We start from the raw sequence: 20,997 nt of genomic DNA on the forward strand, positions 1-20,997 counted from the left end.
AAAGTATATTGTGAATTATTTGTAAAATACTAATTCCATATTAATTATTACTTAATTATTTAGAATTATATTTGAATTAAAAATTTTTGAGTTGGAATAAGTCATATGTAATATATCATTAATAGCATAACTGCCTTTTACATATATCTCAGTGTTTTATTAGAGCTTTGAAATGTAACTAACAAGATTAGGGTGGGGTTTTTGTTGTATGGTTAGAAGACACAATAAATTAAGTTTTGTCAGTATATATTTAATAAAATTTGCAATATCCAGCATGAGATAAATTAAAGTTTACAGTCATTGCTGTTCTAAGCAGAATGCTTAAATACTTTAATTTGATCATTATTTTAGCATGCTTACATTCATGTAAAATCAACAGTGAAGTGTATATGCAGATCAATTTGACTTTTCTTGTGGGAATTTGAATAAAGTGGCATTTGCTTGAAAAAACTTCCAATAAGGGCAATGGTCTTGATATGAATTATAAAATAACCAGTTATTGATTGGAGAGGCAATGATTGTCCTGGTTTAAGAGTGTAGCATACCATGTTTAAATGTTTTCTTTATAAATGCTTATTAAATATAGAAAAATTAATTAAATTCATGAGGCTTTGTAATATATCCATTTACCTTGCTGGTTGGTTGTCTATATGGTGTGTAATAAGAATTTATGTTTGGATATACTTCTTGCTTGTCTTCTTGGCAAGGATAGGAACTTTGGAATGTGTAAGAGTTACTTATGGATTTATATAGTAGCCTGCTGTCATTTAGATTATGGTGGGGAAGAGAGATACTTGGGTTAAACTAAACAAAAAAGCAAGCTAAATCTCTTATTTTAGGTTTATCAGGCCTTTGAGATACTTTGCTATGTTGTCTATTTTATCGCATTTTTTCTTACTGTTAATATGGAAATAATACACAAACATTGATCTTTTTATCCATGTGTTGACAAAATTATAAAGGTAAATAAAATGGTTACACATGGATGTTGCTTTTCCAAATTACGTACCAACTCAGTTAAGTAGCTTTAGTCCAAGTAAGATAAAGTGTTAATTACCAATTCTAATCAGAAAATATCATCCTTTTGTCCATGTACTCTAAGTGAATAGGTGTCTGTAATGCAATGTGTACATTTCGGATGGTCTCTGTAGTTGCAGAGAATAATTTCTTATCTTTTTAAATGTGTGGAAATTTAACTAATTGAAATAAGTACTATTTAGTATTCAAAGCCCTATTCTGACAAAAATAGCCACTGTTACACGTTTTGGGAGATCTTTCAGCTTCCTAAGTTATATTCCTATTAGCAAATGCTGTCTAATTGTGACATTTGGTCAGATCAAGATGAGTTATATAGAAAGAAGAAAGGAATCAATACAATCAAGGGTTAATAATTTCTTAGATTTCCTAACATATAAGATCTGTCAGCAAAGTTCGAGGACTACAAAGGACAATTTTTGACTTGTTTTATTTTAAATAAAATAGTTCATTTTAGTTAGATTATAATAAGTTCATATTATGTGAAGTATGTAGCTTATCAGTGAGAATACTTCAGTTTTAAATGAATTACCACTTGTATGGGACTGAATTGGGGGTTTCTGACCCTCTCTTCCAGTTATTGATATATTTTTTTGCTATATTTTTTTTATTGGAGTTCAGTGTGCCAAAGTAAAGCATAACACCCAGTGCTCACTCATCCCATCAAGTGCCCCCCTCAGTGCCCGTCACCCAGTCACGCCATCCTGCCACCCACCTCCCCTTCCACTGCCCCTTGTTTCCCAGAGTTAGGAGTCTCTCATATTCTGTCTTCCTCTCTGATATTTCCCACTCAGTTCCCCTCCTTTCCCCTGTAATTCCTTTCACTATTTTTTATATTCCCTGAATGAATGGACCATAGAATGTCCTTCTCCAATTGACTTATTTCACTCAGCATAATACCTTCTAGTTCCATCCACATCAAAGCAAATGGTGGGTGTTCATCCTTTCTAATGGCTGAGTAATATTCCATTCTATACATAAACCACATCTTCTTTATCCATTCATCTTTCGATGGACACCGAGGCTCCTTCCACAGTTTGGCTGTTGTGGACGTTGCTGCTGTAAACATTGGGGTGCAGGTGTCCTGCCGTTTCATTGCATCTGAATCTTTGGGGTAAATCCCCAACAGTGCAATTGCTGGGTTGTAGGGCAGGTCTATTTTTAACTCTGAGGAATCTCCACACTGTTTTCCAGAGTGGCTGCGCCAGTTCACATTCCGACCAACAGTGCAAAAGGGTTCCTCTTTCTTCACATCCTCTCCAACATTTGTTGTTTCCCATCTTGTTAATTTTCACCATTCTCACAGGTGTGAGGTGGTATCTCATTGTGGCCAGCTATCAATATATTGATGGGAATCCCTATAATCATAATTTACTATGACAAAGACTCATTTTTCTGATGTCTGAAAGTCATGGGAGCCCTTTATATTCCCTTTATGTTTGTTCACTACCATATGACTAGTTCTCTTCTCTGGCTGACTTCCAAGTTTTTTTTTTATCTCATTCAGTGGAGTCCTGAGATTGTTGAGGTGTTCATATATATTTTTTTTCTGTTGATAACTGATGGTATTTTATTTTGCTGTTTGATAGTATTTTATCTCATTCATTGACATTAAAATGAGCTCAATAAGATCTTTATTATTGAGAGATTCTGGACATATTTATTTTGCTTGACCAAGAAGGCTATAATGTTAGCAAGTTTATTAGAGTATTTTAGAAACTTAAATCTTGAAATTATCCGAATTGGAGGGTCTTAAAATTTAGAATTACTTTCTAACACCTCTTTCCTTTCAGTGATGAGAAAATTATTTATTTAACTTAAAAAAAGTATTTTATTTATTCATCAGAGACAGAGAGAGAGAAGCAGAGACATGGGCAGAGGGAGAAGCAGGCTCCCTGCAGGGAGCCTGATGCGGGACTCCATCCCAGGACTTTGGGATTGTGACCTGTGTGGAAGGCAGATGCTTAACCACTTAGCCATCCAGGTGTCCTTTAACTTTTCTGAAGGCAGAAGTTCAATGTTTCTCCAATTTGCTGTTGCCTAATTGTCTAAAATTAGAATAAGTAACTTATTAGCAATGTACCAGGCTACTAAAACAGCTGACTGGGCTGGGGAAGTGCCTTTTTTTTCTTTTTTAAATATTTACTAAAAAGGGCATAATATACTTTATTTTAGTAATAGGTGCATCTGCATAAAACTCAATTTTACCTGTAGTCAGAGTTTCTTTTTCTTCTATGTGAATCATTCAGAGTGGCCAGGCTGCAAAGCTTTATGCCACATATAAGAGCAGCATTCATAGTGCTTGTTTTGCTTTTATTTATTTGCATATGTAATTTATTGTACCTGTAAAAAGGGAAGTTCTTATAAAAAGCAACAAAACAGGAAAAACAAGCAAGTTGTCATTTCTTCTGGTAGCTTATGATACAGAGATTAGTTAAAAAATTAAGTTTGAGAGATTCCATTTAATCTTGGTATAGTTTTGATAGGAAACTGGACCTGTAAAATCAAAAGAATTTTATTTAAAAACATTAAAAACATCATTAGAGAGTAAATTTACAGAGTGCACTGGCATCAGTAATTATTGCATGTGTTAGATTCCAGACTGTAAATTATTATAACTTTGTTCCAATGAAGGCCGATAATTTTTTAATGCATGTTTATGTTGTATTTATACATGCTGTGAGTCATGGATTACTACCATATTTTGTAAAAAAAAAAGGGGGGGGAGTTATAGTTTTCATCTTTATTTTTAAATTTATTTTTAATAAAAAAAATTTTTTTAAGGTATTTTACTTATTTGAGAGAGAGTGCAAGAGGGAGCACAAGCAGGGAGGAGGACCAGAGGGAGAGGGAGAAGCAGGATCCCTGCTGAGCAGGAAGCCCCATCAGGGGCTCTATTCCAGGACCCTGGGATCATGACCTGAGCTAAAGGCAAACGCTTAACCAACTGAGCCACCCAGGCGCCCCTAGTTTTCATATTTAGAAACTGAGAAAAAAGAATTAAGAAAAAAAAATTTGAAGAGCCAGATGGTTTAGCATAATGTGTCATTGATTTTTGCATGTTTTAGTTCTGAAATAAATTTATATTATGGTTCTGATTATGTTTTTCTACTTCTGATGTAGCTTTTTAAGGATTACCCTTAAGAATTTCCAATTCACAAGTGGATGATATCAGGGATAGTCTTGATTTGACATAAGAGCAAATCAAAGACCATCTTTTGAAGCCAGTTTTAAAGCCTTGAAATCCAGTGGTCCAGGGGATTGCAGTGTTAAAACAGCAGAGTTTCATTGTGACATGATAATTGAACTGGACTTAGAAATTTTCATATTTCACTTAAGTTAATGTTATCATGCAAGAGAGTTCCATTTTGGGTTTTATCTTATTACCTTTTCAAGTTACAAAGAACCAATGGGGAGGAGGGAAGCAAAGTTTTATGTATGGATCCCTCCCAAGGAATCTACAAATCAGAGGTTCATTGTTTTTAAGGGAAGGGTAAAGGGTATATTCTAACTTGGATGATGGTCTCTTCTATAAATGTGAACCAAAGACAATACGTGCCATGAACTGAGTGGTATTATTAACTTGACCCTCTATACTTGTGGTCAAAATAAATAGTTACATAGATACACCAAATCTCAAAACTTAAAATACTAATTCTAAATGATTGGCCCAATATTATCAATCTCTTTTTTTAATTTAAAAGATAAAAAGTAACAATTTTAGAAAATATGGATGAATAAAATAAATGTTTTAAAATTTGGAAAAAGTTTTTAAAAAACCTGGAAATTGAAAAAAAAATCACATTACTTGAACTCTATTTGGATAAGGTAATTGGCTTTCTATTTTTTAAAGTTCTTTACTGGAACGGTTACTGGAACACTTGAAATGGATAAGCATTTCTGCCTGAAGCTTATTAAGGCAGCCAGGAAATCTTTCTCCCTTATTTGGCATAAGTGAAGATACTTTTCCATAGGATATTGCCAAAGATTCATTTGGTTTCACAGTCACATGGATTGTTGTGATAACTTGAAGGTAATAATTCTACTCCATGAAAATATCGGTCATTACTTAATCTGTGATCATCTAAAAATGATAAAGGGTTAATGTATAATTTCTTAATAGATTTTAACATGTTTGAATGACCTAAGGATCATAGGATATAAAACTAGTGAGTTCATCATCATCTTACAGTCCTAATGAAGTAGATGTTAACTCTAATTTATCGACAAAGACTCTGAGGCTAGCAGTTAGAAACTTAAGGTCATACATTTGAGTATTTGTAGAATCTGTATTTGAACATTGTTCTTTCCATCAAACATTTGTTTTTAAATAGATCTAGAATTTCAGTTTTACTAGATGAAAAAGTTCTGGAGATGTTTCACCACAATGTGAATATACTTAACACTAATGAACTGTACAGTTAACATTAAGAAGGCAAATTTTATGTTATGTATTTTTTTTAACTACATAAAAAATTCTATTTAGAAGTGATTTTCTTTTGGTTTACTTATTAAATAAGCTTTCAGTGAAGAATAACATGATGTAAAATGTTCATTATTTTTGTTTGTCATCCAAATGAAATTTTACACTTAAGAGGAAACTGGGTTTCTACTTAGTTTTGGACTAAGCAATAAAGTTTAGTTTTTTTTCTTTACTATCAGAAGATTGTATTTCTTTAAGAAATCTAGTGGATGATACAAAGTTAAAAGATGAGGGATCCCTGGGTGGCGCAGCGGTTTGGCGCCTGCCTTTGGCCCAGGGCGCGATCCTGGAGACCCAGGATCGAGTCCCACGTCGGGCTCCCGGTGCGTGGAGCCTGCTTCTCCCTCTGCCTGTGTCTCTGCCCCTCTCTCTCTCTCTCTCACTGTGTGCCTATCATAAATAAATAAAATCAAATAAAAATTAAAAAAAAATAAAGTTAAAAGATGAGATATAAATCAGAATTATGGTACCAGGGAATAAGTGTATTTCAGTTTGTCACTGAATGAGAAGTACAGTTTTCAATAGAGATAAAACTCAAGTAAGCTTGCAGACTTAGAGTTACATATGTTTTTGGCTATGTACAATTTATTTTATTTTTTCTTCTAATTGTTAAAAAAATATTTTATTTATTTGAGAGAAAGAACTCAAGCAGTTAAAGGGCAGAGGAAGAGGGAGAAACAGACTCATTACTAAGCAGGGAGCCCAATTTGGTTTTCAATCCCAGGATCCTGGGATCATGACCTGAGCTTAGGCAGATGTTTATTTTTTTTATTTTTATTTTTATTTTTATTTTTTTAATTTTATTTTTATTTTTTATTTTTTTTATTTATGATAGTCATACAGAGAGAGAGAGAGAGAGGCAGAGACATAGGCAGAGGGAGAAGCAGGCTCCATGCACCGGGAGCCTGACGTGGGATTCGATCCCGGGTCTCCAGGATCGCGCCCTGGGCCAAAGGCAGGCGCCAAACCGCTGCGCCACCCAGGGATCCCTTTCCTTTTTATTTTTTTTTATTTTTATTTTCTAGGCAGATTTTTAACCGACTGAGCCACCCAGGTGCCTCAGAGAGAGAGAGGCAGAGACACAGGCAGAGGGAGAAGCAGGCTCCATGCAGGGAGCCGGATGTGGGACCTGATCCCAGGTCTCCAGGATCAGGCCCTGGGCTGAAGATGGTACTAAACCACTGAGCCACCCAGGCTGCCCACATTGACTTTTTTAAAACTCACTAAGTATTTAAAAGATAAACACCATTCTCCATTAAGCACCAAATTCAGTTATTCTTTGCAATTGGTTATTACATTGTATAGGACCTCAAATGTTAGTAGGATTCCATACATGTATGGTTTCCAATTAATGCCACACCTATCAATTTTCATGTTTTTAAAAAGATTTTATTAAATAATTTCTACACCTAACATGGAGCCTGAACTCACAACCCTAAGATCAACATTCATTTGCTCCACAGACTGAGGCACCCAGCTGCCCCCACAGTTACCAATTTCTAAATTGGTCTGGCCAGTTTCAAAAGTTAATTCATAGTTGGGGGCCTTAATATTTCAATATGATTTGGACATCAGTCCAGCAAAGAGAATTTGTTTATTTCAGAAGCAATAAAAATATGTAGCTTTTAGTTAACAGTCTAGTTGATGGTAATTCTCCCCCTTCAACGTTATCACTTTTGATCCACACTACTATTGTGGTGACACGTAAATATATCAGATTTGTCTCCATTTTAATGAAGAGATTAAGACTGAGGACTTCAATTGGCTTGCACAAGATTACTTTGCTGTAAAGTCATCATTAGGACTAGGACTGGAATCTTCTGATTTCTAGGCCAGTGTTCTTAATTCTATAGTCTTGTTTTCATACTCTTTCTCCAAAAGAACTGAAAGAGGTGACATAGTATGAAATCAGGCTGTCTTAAAGTGGCTCTATTATTAATGTTTTTATATAATGAAGTATTAGAAATGTTTCATTAAAAAAAGTGCTACTCCATTTAACAAAACTGAAAATCATTGCTGTGTATCATTGTTGCTGCTGCTTTTGTTGGGGGGGTGGAAGCTCTCAGTCAAATTAATCAATATTAACTCCACAAAATAATAAAAAAGCCTACAATTCCTGATATATTGGTGCATTTATTTTTTTTAAAGATTTGTGTTTATTTTTTTTATTTTTAAATTTTTATTTATTTATGATAGTCACACACACACAGAGAGAGATAGAGGCAGAGACACAGGCAGAGGGAGAAGCAGGCTCCATGCACCGGGAGCCTGATGTGGGATTCGATCCCGGGTCTCCAGGATCCCGCCCTGGGCCAAAGGCAGGCGCCAAACCGCTGCGCCACCCAGGGATCCCTAAAGATTTGTTTTTAGAGAGAGAGAGAGAAACAGGGAGGAGAGTGGGGAGAGGCAAAGGGAGAGAGAGAATCTCAAGCGTATTGGGAGCGGAGACCCATGTAGTGCTAGATTTCAGGACCCTAAGATCAGGACCCTGAGATCATGACCCTGAGGTGAAACCAAGAGTTGGACACTTAAAGGACTGCACCACCCAGGCGTGCCTATACTTGGTGCATTAAAATTATCTATCTTAGGCCACCTGGGTGGCTCAGTTGGTTAGGCCTCTGACTCTTTTTGGCCCAGGTCATGATCTCAAAGTCGTGAGAGTGAGCCCTGCCTTGGACTCCCAGCAAGCATAGAGCCTACTTCAGATTCTGATTTTCCCTCTCTCTTTGCCCCTCCCCACTCATTGCATGTGCATGTGTTTTCTCTCTTTAAAAAAAAAAAAAAATTATCTGTCTGGTCATATCACTCATTACATTTAGAACAAAACTCAAACTTTTTATTGTGGCCTGTAGAACTCTGAGTGATCTGATCCTTGCCTAATTCTCTGCCCTATAAGACAGTAAAATTAATAAATGATTAGTAAACTAAACTCCATGAGTGCAGAGACCGTGTTTGTCTCATTTACTATTGAGTCCTTAGTCACTTGGCACATAGTTGGCCCTTGATATTTATATATTTATATATTTATATTTTTATATTTTTATATTTTTATATTTTTATATTTTTATTTATATTTATTTTTAAAATATTTTTATATAATTTTTTATTTATAGATTTACATATATATATAACTATATATATATATAACTATATATAACTATATATATATAGTTACCCCAGCCTATAATATAGGTTTCTCCCTCAGCTTTATTTTAATTTTTTTTTTTAAATTTTTATTTATTTATGATAGTCACAGAGAGAGAGAGAGAGGCAGAGACACAGGCGGAGGGAGAAGCAGGCTCCATGCACTGGGAGCCCGACGTGGGATTCGATCCCGGGTCTCCAGGATCGCGCCCTGGGCCAAAGGCAGGCGCCAAACCGCTGCGCCACCCAGGGATCCCAGCTTTATTTTATATAACTGACATATACTATCATGTGAGTTTAAGGTGTACAACATTAATTTTATATACTTACACATTGCAAAATGATTATCACCATAATGTTACCTAATACCTGTGTCACTTCACATAATTACCATTTGTTTTTTTTTTTTTTTTTTTTTTTTTTATTTATGATAGTCACACAGAGAGAGAGAGAGGCAGAGACACAGGCAGAGGGAGAAGCAGGCTCCATGCACCGGGAGCCCGATGTGGGATTCGATCCCGGGTCTGCAGGATCGCGCCCTGGGCCAAAGGCAGGCACCAAACCGCTGCGCCACCCAGGGATCCCCATAATTACCATTTGTGAGAATATTTAGCATCTTTACTCTTAGTAACTTTCAAGTAGGTAATATAGTAATTTTAACAGTACTTACTGTGTTGTATTTCAGGTCCCTATAATTTAATTATCTTGTAACTGGAAGTTTGTACCTTTCAACCATCTTCACCCATTTAGCCCACCCCTAACCCTCTGCCTCTGGCAACTGCCAGTCTGTTCTCTGTATCTATGAGTTCTTTGTTTTTGTTTTTATTTTTATTTTTTAAAAATATTTTATTTATTTATTCATGAGAGAGACGCAGAGACATAGTGGGAGAAGCAAGCTCCTCGCAGGGAGCCCGATGCGGGTGGGACTTGATCCTTGGACTTGGGATCACACCCTGGACCAAAGGCAGATGCTCCACCGCTGAGCCACCCAAGCGTCCCTTGTTTTATTTTTGTTTTGATTCTGTATATGAGATCATACAGTATTTGTTTTTCTTTGTCTGTCTTCATTACACAGGAGTTCCCTTTTCTCTGCATCCTTACCAACACTTTATATCTCTTGTGTTTTTGATAATATTCTAACAGGTGTGAGGTGATATCTCATAATTTTGGTTTGCATTTCCCTGAGGATTAGGATTCCTTTTTATTTATGTGTTGATTATTTGTATGTCTTCTTAGGAGAAATGTCTGTTTAAGTCCTTTGTCTATTTTCTTTTTCTTTTCTTTTTTTTTTTTTTTTTAGTAGAGAGTGTATGAGTTGAGGGACAGCAGCAGAGGGAGGGAGAGAAAATCTTAAGTAGGCTCTGAGCTTAGCACAAAGTTCTGTGTCGGGCTTGAGCTCACGATCCTGAGATCATGACTTGAGCTGAAATCAGGAGTCTGACACGTAATTGTTTGAGCCACCTAGGTGCTCCATCTTTGCTTATTTTTAAATTGGTTTACTTGGGTTTTTGTTTCGTGTTGTTTTGTTTTGTTTTTTTGCCATTGAGTTGTAGGACTTTCTTACATATTTTAGGAGTTAATCCCTTATCAAAGATAATGACTTACAGATATTTTCTATCATTTTGTAGGTTATCTCTTTACTCTGTTAGAAAAGTTAACCAAGTTTCATTTATTTTTTTTGTAAAGATTTTAATTTTAAGCAATCTATACCCAATGTGGTGCTCGAACTTAGAACCCTGAGATCAAGAGTCACATGCTCTACTGACTGAGCCAGCCAGGCACCTTTACGTAGAACTACTTTAAAAAATTTTTCTAACAATTCATCATTAGTATATAGAAATGATTTTATATATTGATTTTGTGTTTTGTATATCTACTGAATTGATATTTATTGAACAAATGAATATTGAATGAATGAGTTTGCAAATGGTGATTTATTTACATTCACTGTCCTATAAGAAAAATCTCAAAGTATATACATTTAATAAAATTCTTTTCTTTTTATTTTTTTCCTTTTTTTTGTATTTTTTTTATTGGAGTTCGGTTTGCCAACATATAGTATAACACCCAGTGCTCATCCGGTCAAAATTATTTTCTGTTAGTGTATAGTAGCAGCTGGGGTTGCTTTGTAGCCATAATTTAAAGAATGTTTTACCAGATTTTTTCGTGTGATTTTTTTTTTTAATAACCCATGACAACTTTGTGAAGTTAGTATATCCCCTGTTTACAAATGATGAAACAGTTTTGCCATTTGCTCAAAGCCACTTAGCTAGTAAGTGGCAGACCTGAGATTTGAACCTAGGTCTTTCTATAACTAAAGTCAACATTATTCAGCTTTGCTGCTTCCTAAATTAATGCTTAAGTTGTCTGGAAAATTTGCTTCTGAGGAACACTTTTGTTTCCTAATGATGCTGGATAATTGAGGTGTTAACTGTTATAGGTGTTAATTGAATGGTGCAGAAAATAAGTGCAAAAGAAATCAAAGAAGGAAAAGGTGTGTGCTGAAGTCATCAGGGAAGCTTTTTGGAGAAGCTGTAGGATTTCAGTTGCTCAATTAATACTATGAAAGTGTTCTGAATACCAGAACTTGTAGGATATATGGGATACAAATAAGTAATAGAGGAGAGTAGAGGTATTCCGTTTGGAGAAAGTTCTTAGAGGCTTGGAAGTGTTGTGGGTATTTTGAAAGAAGTAAGGAGGACTTGTGTGTCTAGAAGAGAGAATTTATGTTGGAGAAAAGTAGGATATTGAAAAAGTGGATGAAAATGATTGGGGGCGGTATATAATCTATACAGAATTTAATTTTTTCTGTGGATGCCAAGAACAGCGGCATTGTGGGATAAAGTAATATTTTAGGAAGTTCAATCTGTTAGCAGTGTGCAGGTTTTAAATTAGAATAGTGCAGCATTGGAAGCACAGTGGCAGTTCTGGTCCTAGGCTTGGATTCCACCTCTCCTACTTGATTGTTTATGAACTTACAGTGTTACTTCACTTACTCTCCTCCTCTTTCTCCTCTGTGAAATGGGAATTGAACCCTTTCTCAGTAGGTCTAAGGTATGGGGCAGAAATACCTCCTCCTCTTAAGTTAGATTTAGTTACCCCTCGTCTGTGATCCTAGAGCACTTTGTATTTATTTAATGTTTTTAAACCTCAAGTGAAAAAATTTGAATTAATCAAATTCCTCAGGTAGTAGCACACTATCAGCTTTGGCAAGTATAAGGCTCTCTCTTGTTTTATTTTAAATAGTTCTTATTTGGAGTACCTAGCTGGCTTGGTTGGTGGAGCATGCAACTGCTGATCTTGGGGTTGTGAGTTTAAGCCCCATGTTGGGTGTAGAGATTACTTAAAAATAAAACATCTAAAAAATAAAATATAATACCTTCACCCCCCACTCCCTCTTTGAAAAAAATACAAGGTTTTCATTTATCCACAATTTCTATTCCCATTCTTTGCCTGTGTAGACATCTGTACTAAAGTCTTTGGATATGTCTGCATCTTTAAAAAAAAAAAGGTGGTTTATGCACATAGATGTTTTTAATTTATATTAAAGATATTCTGGTATAGATGTTTCTTTTTTCACTTAGCACTCTAAGAATGGCTTTTATGATGGATAACTTTAAATGTACAAATGTGGAGAAAATAGTATAATAATCCCCATGTGTCCATCATCAGGAATTATTAACTCTTGGTTAATCTTGCTTAATAAATATTTCAAATCACTCTTCCTTTTGTCTCTGCAAAGGCACACAACTTCACCTCTATGTATTACATTATTTCAAAGAAAATCTGAGATTTTTTTCTGTATTTCTTCAATACTTAAAAAAACTTTTATCTCTTTGAGTCTCCCTCTATATAGAGATTCATATATATATATATATTTCATGACTTATAACTGCTGCAGGTGTTTCAGAGTATATATCTACCACATCTAACTTGTCTGGTCCTCTGGTGATGATAACCTTGGTTGCCTGTAATTTCCTGATACTATAAACAAGTCTGTGATTTCCATTTTCATACAAGTCCTCTTTTTTTTTTTAAATTTTTTATTTATTTATGATAGGCACACCGTGAGAGAGAGAGAGGCAGAGACATAGGCAGAGGGAGAAGCAGGCTTCATACACCGGGAGCCCGACGTGGGATTCGATCCCGGATCTCCAGGATCGCGCCCTGGGCCAAAGGCAGGCGCCAAACCACTGCGCCACCCAGGGATCCCTCATACAAGTCCTCTTAAGGACTTTTGGGAGAATTCTGATTTTATAGAGTGAGGTGTCTGGATCATAGGCTATACACATACTTGATTTCACTAAGTGCTGCCAGCTTGCTTTCCAGAATGGCTATACCACTTTTTACTCCCACTAGTAGTACATGTGAGTTCGTCCCTTTCCCTCCACTTCCGCTGATACTTGGAATTATCTTACATTATATTTTTGCTAGTCTGATATTTATAAAGTGGTATGTCATTACTTAAATTTTCATTTCTCTATTAATATGATTGATTCTCTCTCCTCATAATCTGTTGTCTTTAGAGACTCTAGTTCTTATTTCTTCTGCCTAGAAAACTCTTTCTTCTTATCCACTTGGCTCATCCACTTTATTCAGATTTCTGCTTAAATATTATATCCTTGACTATCTTACATAAAGGAGTACTCTTCAAAAATAAATAAATAAAAGACTACTCTTCATCACTTTCTTTGTTCTGCTTTATCTATCTTCATACTATTTATCACAACAAAATATAGCATATTAATTTTATTATGTATTTATTTCCATAATTATTTCCATTGCTCAAGTTCTTTGAAGGCAAGGATCTTATCTTTGTTGTGCATATCTGTAACTCTAGCCCTTAAAATGTAGGTGCTCAATAAATACTTGCTGACTGAATAAATGTGAATTTGCTACCCATATCATTTATCCATTTTCACTATTCCGCAGGATTTCCTTGGATTCTAGATGTTTATCCTTGTTGATTTTAGACATTGTAATATAATCTGTTAATTTTATCTATGGTATCCTCTTTTGATAAGGAATCCTTAATTTTCAAGGGGTTAAATCATCATACCACAACATATAAATCAATACATTGTGATTTGTGTTATTGTGGTCTGAAGAAATCCTTTTCTATCCTGACATCACAAATTCCCCTATGTTTTTTCCATTTGCTTTACATGTTATATTTTACATTTTAGCCTCTAATCTCTGTATAAAATGTGAAGTGTAAGTATTTGAATTCATTTTTTTTCCTGTAGAATATAAGCAGTTTGTACTTTTCCTCCTGACTTATACCCTTCCCATATATGAGTTCTTTCTTATATTTCATTGATCATTTGTCTATTTCTGTCTAGTATCACAATGTTTTTATGACTGTGGCTCTTTGCACTGTGTCCTAATGTCTGGTAGAGCAAGTCCTTCCTCTTTAACCATCGTCTTAGCAACATATACAATACAACAATAGCAACCAATATAATCAAGTAATTAAACTGAAAAAAAATGTACAAGACTATTACAGAGAAATTTTAAAACTCTATTAAAGGATATAAAAGAAGATATAACTAGTGGGAGAGAAATATCATGGGATGACTTAATGTTATAAAGATGTCATTTCCTCCAGATTAATCTATAAATTCAAATGCAACTGTAATAAAAATTTCAGTATGATTTTTGTAGACCTCAACATATTTATTCTAAAATTTATTTGGAATATTTTATAATTTCATATATACTGTATTTGTATATTGTAGTTTTTTAGTGACTAGTTTTTGTATTCTTATGGATGGGCAGTTGATTGGAGACAGCAGAGGAGGGAAGAAAGCCACAGAGGTAAATGTTTTGATTAGCAGGGATAGAAATTGTGGTGGCAGCAAGTAGCACTCTCAGCAGAGAAAGACAAGTGAAGTATGGTTGGATAAATACATAATCCTTCTTCAACTCTGAGAAAATGAATGTGGTAAGACTAGAGGACAAACAGCCACCTATAATGCTCCTCAGTATTTGCCTTATCTTTGCTTTGCTAATGACTACATACCATGTCTAATTCAACTGCCTTATATGGAACATTTAACTGTCTAGGGTATAGCATCTGTAGCAGTGATCTCTAAGATTTGGCTCTATAATTGATCTTCATAAGTAATGGTGATCCTGAGTAATCAGGAAGAGCTTTAAGTATATTCTTGATGTCATATATACATATATATATATATAAATATATATATATATTTTTAAGATTTTATTTTTAAGTAATCTCTGCACCTAACATGAAGCTCAGACTTACACCTCTTAAGATCAAGAGTCACATCTGTATTGACTGAGCTGCCAGGCACCTTTCTTGATTTTTTTTTAAATATTTTCATTTATTTGTTTATGAAAGACACACACAGAGAGAGAGAGAGAGAGAGAGAGAGAGAGAGAGAGAGGCAGAGACATAGGCAGAAGAAGAAGCAGGCTCCATGCAGGGATTTAAATTATTATAGAATTGTGATAAAGAATTATAGAATTGTGATACTATAATTGTGTATGCACACAAAAAGATGAGTGAGCAATAGTTTTTGTCTGTTCTGCAATGTTGGATATTTATGCATACTTAAAGGGAAGAGACTTACTGTGTATTTCTACCATGTAGCACACGTTGTACCAGGCTCTTCATTTACACTGGCATACTTTACACTCACAACAGCCATATGAGGTATATCTTATTAACATATGATGAGTAAACAGAAGTTTAGAGAAATAAAGTATCTGTTCAAGATCATGTAACTAGTGCCTAGAGTTGTTCTGTATTACGACAATCTTAGGATATCCATTTACAAGCTGTTACCTTGAATATTTCTGGAATAGTTAAAATGATTACTACTTGAAGAATAATACACAGACTTTGCCTCATTACTGCAATTATTATTAAGCTTGTTCCAACTTTTAATGTTTAAAAGTACTTGACAATATTTGTGCAGTAAATATTGGATGAATGCTTGAATGTGTCAGCTGTACTGAGAACTGAGTAAAGGAAGGTGTTTCTTTTTCCTGTTTTCAGACCATAAATTTATTTTTTTTTCAGACCCAATTTTTTTTCTTTTTTTGTTTTTTTTTTGTATTTTTTTTTTTTTAAAGATTTATTTATTTATGATATACGTAGAGAGAGAGAGAGAGAGAGGCAGAGACACAGGGAGAGGGAAAAGCAGGACCCATGCAGGGAGCCCGACGTGGGACTCAATCCCAGGTCTCCAGGATCAGGCCCTGGGCAGAAGGCGGCCTAAACCACTGGGCCACCGGGGATGCCCTCAGACCATAGATTTAAATGAGGCAGGATGCCCTGATGGACCAATGTAGGAGTGGACAGCAGGGAATGTATAAAAACCCTAAAAAAGGAAGTGATATCTATGGACATAGAATCTGATTTTGCTGGAACAATTGTCCAGATTTCATTAGTGAAATTGGCAATTTTTTGTTTGATTTTTACTCAGGTATTTGATTCCTTATGATAATATTGATGAGATGGTTCACGAAACCTAAATGTCCTGTCTGTGATCTCACAGTCTGCTAGAGAGTTCCATTGTTTGCTTCTTTTCTGAGTTGGATGAGTTCTCCAGAAGTTAAGAAAGATATTTGGGAATATTTTTAGATACTGTGATTCTCAAGGCCAAGAGAAGGATTATTAAATAGCTGACTAATTATGAAGCATTGGGGTTGAACCATCATGTTCTGTTGCTGTGACTGTCTTATCAGGTAGTAGTCTCAGTATTTTTTTATTTTTTTATTTTTGTGGTACCCATCCAAAGTCTATTAATTTGCTTCTTTACCTACTTAGTTTTGTTTTTAAACTAGTATTCTACTTAATATTTTTTTTGTGATGATTATATTACCTAGCAAGCATGTCTGTGATTGTGAAAACAATATAGCAAAAAGAAAATCCCTGGTGATACTATTTGTGTGTGTTGTAAGCAGATCTTGTTTTACTTTTTATGTTGAATAATCAGGCAGTATGTTCCACAGTGAAATCACAGTTCAACAGTGAAATACATCTTACCAGTTAAAAAAATCAATGTAGAGATTTAAGTTTTCCTATGACTAAACATCTACTGCAGTGAGCAATGGTTAAAGCCAAATTATAAATTCTTAGAGTGCATGACTGATGATGTTTTAAAGTAGAACAAAAACATTGTTCAGGAGCTTAGCAGCAGAGGATAGGAGGAGATGTCTTGATATTTATCTAGTCAGCTTTCTTGCCTTTTTTCTAGAAGATGATACACATTAGTGATGTCTTTGAAATCCTGAGGTATTTGTTTGTGTTCCTTTTGTTGAAATTTTATGCAAACATCTAAACAGTAGCTGACAACCTAGCTTGAAAAGCTTTGTACATATGCCTTTTTAGCACCGAAGCTTTAGTTTTCTAAATGATTCTGATGGCAATGGTGTGACTTCTTCAGAAGTTGTGTCAAAGGCCATGCCATCACTTTAATGGATTGTGGTACAGATTTCAAATTGTGATACAAACAATCAGTTTGAAACCAAGGGAAGATTGTTTGGAGTAACTACTTTGATATATTTTCCATCAACGCATGGTAGTGGTGACATAAGGTAGAGACGGGTTTGGTAGTGTTTCAGGGAAGGAATGCTTTTAGTTCAAGGAAATTCTGGAGCTCAGAACAGGCATTTATGAAAAAAAGTACAATTTAGATGAGCCCTGAGCTTAGAAGTACATCCCGGACTGAATTGGTCATATTTTTTATTTTCTACATTTTATGCTACTTTGACATCTTGGGGCCTTGCTAGCTGGGGACAGATTGCCCCTTCCAAGGCTTATTAACTCCTAAAGATAGCCGGGATTCCTATGGATAGCACTCCCTTGGGTGTGTGCCTTTCATATGCACCCCAGCCAATCTGGAGCCCTTACACACCACCTTTATTGAGTTCGCACAGTTTGACCCACCTGTGCGAACAGCACCTCAGGGCAGCTAGCTGGCAACTAGGGGCAATCCTTATACCCCAGAGCCTGCTGAAATTATTCAAACCAGGCAGTTCAGAACTATTTACCCTACCCTTCCTTGCCTTTCCTGAGAAAATGACAATAAAGGCTGTGCCCAGGTTTTCCCCTATTTCTTTCCATCTCCAGATCAACCTGGTACTTTCCCTTGTGGCCTTTTATGGAGTGGCTTGCCCTCTTCTCCTGGGAACTATGAATAATAATAAACTCTTCTTATGAAGACAGTTGTCTCCATGTCTCACACTTACAATAAAAACAAATCCTGGAAAAAAAAAAAAAAAAAAAACAAATCCTGGGTACGTTGTATTTTGTTTTATTTTATTTTTTAAAAGATTAATTTATTCCTGAGAGAGAGAGAGAGAGAGAGAGAGAGAGAGCCAGAGAAGGCAGAGGGAGAGAGAGAATCCTCAAGCAGACTCCTTGCTGAGCCCAGAGTCCAACGAGGGGCTTCATCCCAGGATCCCAGATCACAACCTTAGCCAAAATTAAGAGTTGGGACGATCAATCGACTGAGCCACCCATGTACCTGTCCAGGGTACATTTAAAACATGAGCCCAGCTGTCTTCGGGAGTCTCCTTAGCTACTCTTAGCTAAGTCTCAGTTCTAGCTCATAATTAAGATGGGTAGAAATATCTTAGGCTTCTATGGTTTTTCCATTGTTTCTGTGAGCAGCTAATTCTACACCTTTTTCCTCCACTCCCTGGTTGTGGATATTGAGAAATCTATGGAAGGTATTTCTTTTGAGAAGAAGTAACAGACTTTGGTGTTCGAAGATCGTAATCTGCCCACTTTTCCTTGAGGGGGGGATAGGTTGTAGCTCTTCTTAGAGGATGGGGTATGGGGATATGTGGGGGAAAGGAAGAGCAGTAGTGGCCATAAGTCCTGGGAGAAGGGGAGCTGAGTGACCTCAGAGGAAAGTCCACCTGCAGCTACTCACAGCTGAAGAAGACACAGAACAGATTTCTCATATTGCTGCCACTTATGACCTGGAAACAGCCTATGGATTTCTCTGGCAGGTGGTTATTATGATACTTTGTTTTGAAACTTTTAGTGACCTTGTCTGCATCTTACTGTATAAACAAGGATGCTTCAGTAGAAAAATGCTGTGGATATAAACATAGTAAACCTTCACTGAAGAAAGGATGACATTATATGATCCTGGCAAAGATATATTCTTGTTTTTATAAAAAGTAGAGGGAACATGGAGAAAAATCATAAATTTAGTGTTCATTAAAGATCAGTTGTATTTTAACCAAGAGATTCATGTGAGGAGTTTATACCAGTGTCTAGATTAGAATTGGCCTTAGAAGTTTACATGGGAGTTTTTGTGGCCTAACATGCTTTTATGTGTTAAAGAAGCTACAGCCCTATGTGCTATGGCATTTCTTGTGGCTACATATTAGGGAAGACCTAGTCAGTGCATTTTTTATATAGATTCCCCTAAAGATTTAGACTCATTGAATATTGACAAGTTGATATATTCTCTTTTCATGTGTGGCACTCCTGGGAATATCTGAAATGTAAAATTTATATTCTTATCGTAGTTGCGTTAGCAAATTTAACTAATGTAAACATCAGCTCAGAGCTTGCTGGGTGAAGGTGGTGAAACCCTCAGCCTCCACCAACTTCCTGATCTCAAGTCTCAGTTGCTTCCTTTGTATGTGGGGACTTTTTTCACTTAGATTTCCCACCAGTCTGAGCCATGCTTCCAGTAGGAGGCTGATTGGTAGTTGCTGGATGACCTCTGGTGTGAGCTAGCGGGCTTTGCCTGCTTTCAAAGCTAATTCCTGTCTTTGGATTTTTTGTTTTTGTTTTTTTTTCTTATCATCGTTATCTTTTATTTTTCTCAGCTTTTGTATGGATTTTTCTCTGCTAGTCAGCTACTTTGGATCTACACATTCCAGGTAGTCCTCTGAATTCTCTCCCTGTCTGTGGTACATTATTTATATTATAGGCACAATGGAAAATCTTGATAGTTTCTTCCTTCATCCATAGTCTTTAATGTATATTCCTACAAAGGCATTTCCATGTTGGTAATATGTCACTATGAGCTTCCCTTGTCGCCTTTTCTTGCCTTTTTCAGAAACATAATTTCATAGTTATTTGCTTAATGCCTGGGAGTGTGAGAAGGTCTATTATCAAAAAGGAAAACTTATAAATAAATGTTGAAAAAAGCTACTTACCATCCAGAGGGCAGTGCACATAGTTCTCAGGGGCTTATAAGATTGGAACTCAAATCAGAGGAGGTACCACCATGCTTTAGCTATCTGCTGACAACTTTTTTATGTGGAGAGACCACGACAGTGTATGTTCCACTGATTGGTTCTGGTAACTTTTTGGTAGGCTTTATGAATTGTTTGGGTGTGGGTTTTATATCTTATAGTTAGGGAGACAATAGACTGGTAAATTCTTCTATTTTAGGGAAAACAAAATAAAAGAGGAAAATGAAAACAGAATTGTGAAGTTTATTTTGTTGGAGAAAAAATAATTGAAACAGTAAAAAAAGGTAAAAAATAAGCAACTAGAAAATCTTGAAATCTAAATGAATTGAAATTTGTGGGGAACATGGATTTTCATATGTTTGTTTAAATGAATAGTAAAGGAAGAAATCACAGTATTATTCAGGCTTAAATGTTGTATATTTGATTGTAGAGGTTGGTAAATTGCCAAGAGGCAAATTGGTGGGTTTGTGATTTCATTTCACTCTCCTTTTAAGTAGCCTTTTACCTTTTCACAGGTCCTGGTAGAACACATGAAACTCCTAGGTCAGAGACAAATGACTTTACTTATCCTGGCACAGCAAGCAGCATGAACATTAGCATATTTGCTTTAGACCTCCTTGCCCCCAGGTCCCGTAGAGGTGATGCAGTATGGTACAGATAAATGTACGTGTCGTGAGTTGCCACTGAGGAGTAAGACTGTTCTCTGTCCTGGAGGGTGACTTTACCTCATCCCTCAAGGTTGCTCATGCACACACCACCTGGAGAAATGGCCCCAATACAGCACGGTCCAGATCTTGTATTCCTGGTATTCCCAAGAAGACATACAGGAGTGTGAGAGACCCAAAGAGGAGTGTTTGCCAATAGGTGCTATGAAGAGTCAGGAAATACTCTTCTATTTTTTATAAGTTTTAGAACTGTGAATATAGTATTTAAAGTACAATTAACTAAAGGAGATTTTAAAATGGAAAATTCTTCTAGTGAGGTTCAAGCCATGTATTTCCTTAATTTCCTTAAAAATTATAAAATTTATACCAAACATCATGTTACCAATGATGTCATTATATTGATAGCCATATTGCAAATAGTTTTGGAGACTTACTGTTTGATAGATTCAGAGAATACAAAGATTAAACAACGTG

General features: G+C 35.7%; 1 protein-coding gene across 4 annotated transcripts in view; it reads left to right on the forward strand.

Annotated features, from left to right (window-relative positions):
- SSBP2 (single stranded DNA binding protein 2) overlaps positions 1–20,997 on the forward strand; it is a 285,052-nt gene that overhangs the window by 16,987 nt on the left and 247,068 nt on the right. The gene's annotated exons all lie outside the window — the stretch shown is intronic.

Source organism: Vulpes lagopus, chromosome 4 (assembly GCF_018345385.1).
Source record: "Vulpes lagopus strain Blue_001 chromosome 4, ASM1834538v1, whole genome shotgun sequence".
In the NCBI taxonomy this organism is placed as follows: domain Eukaryota; kingdom Metazoa; phylum Chordata; class Mammalia; order Carnivora; family Canidae; genus Vulpes; species Vulpes lagopus.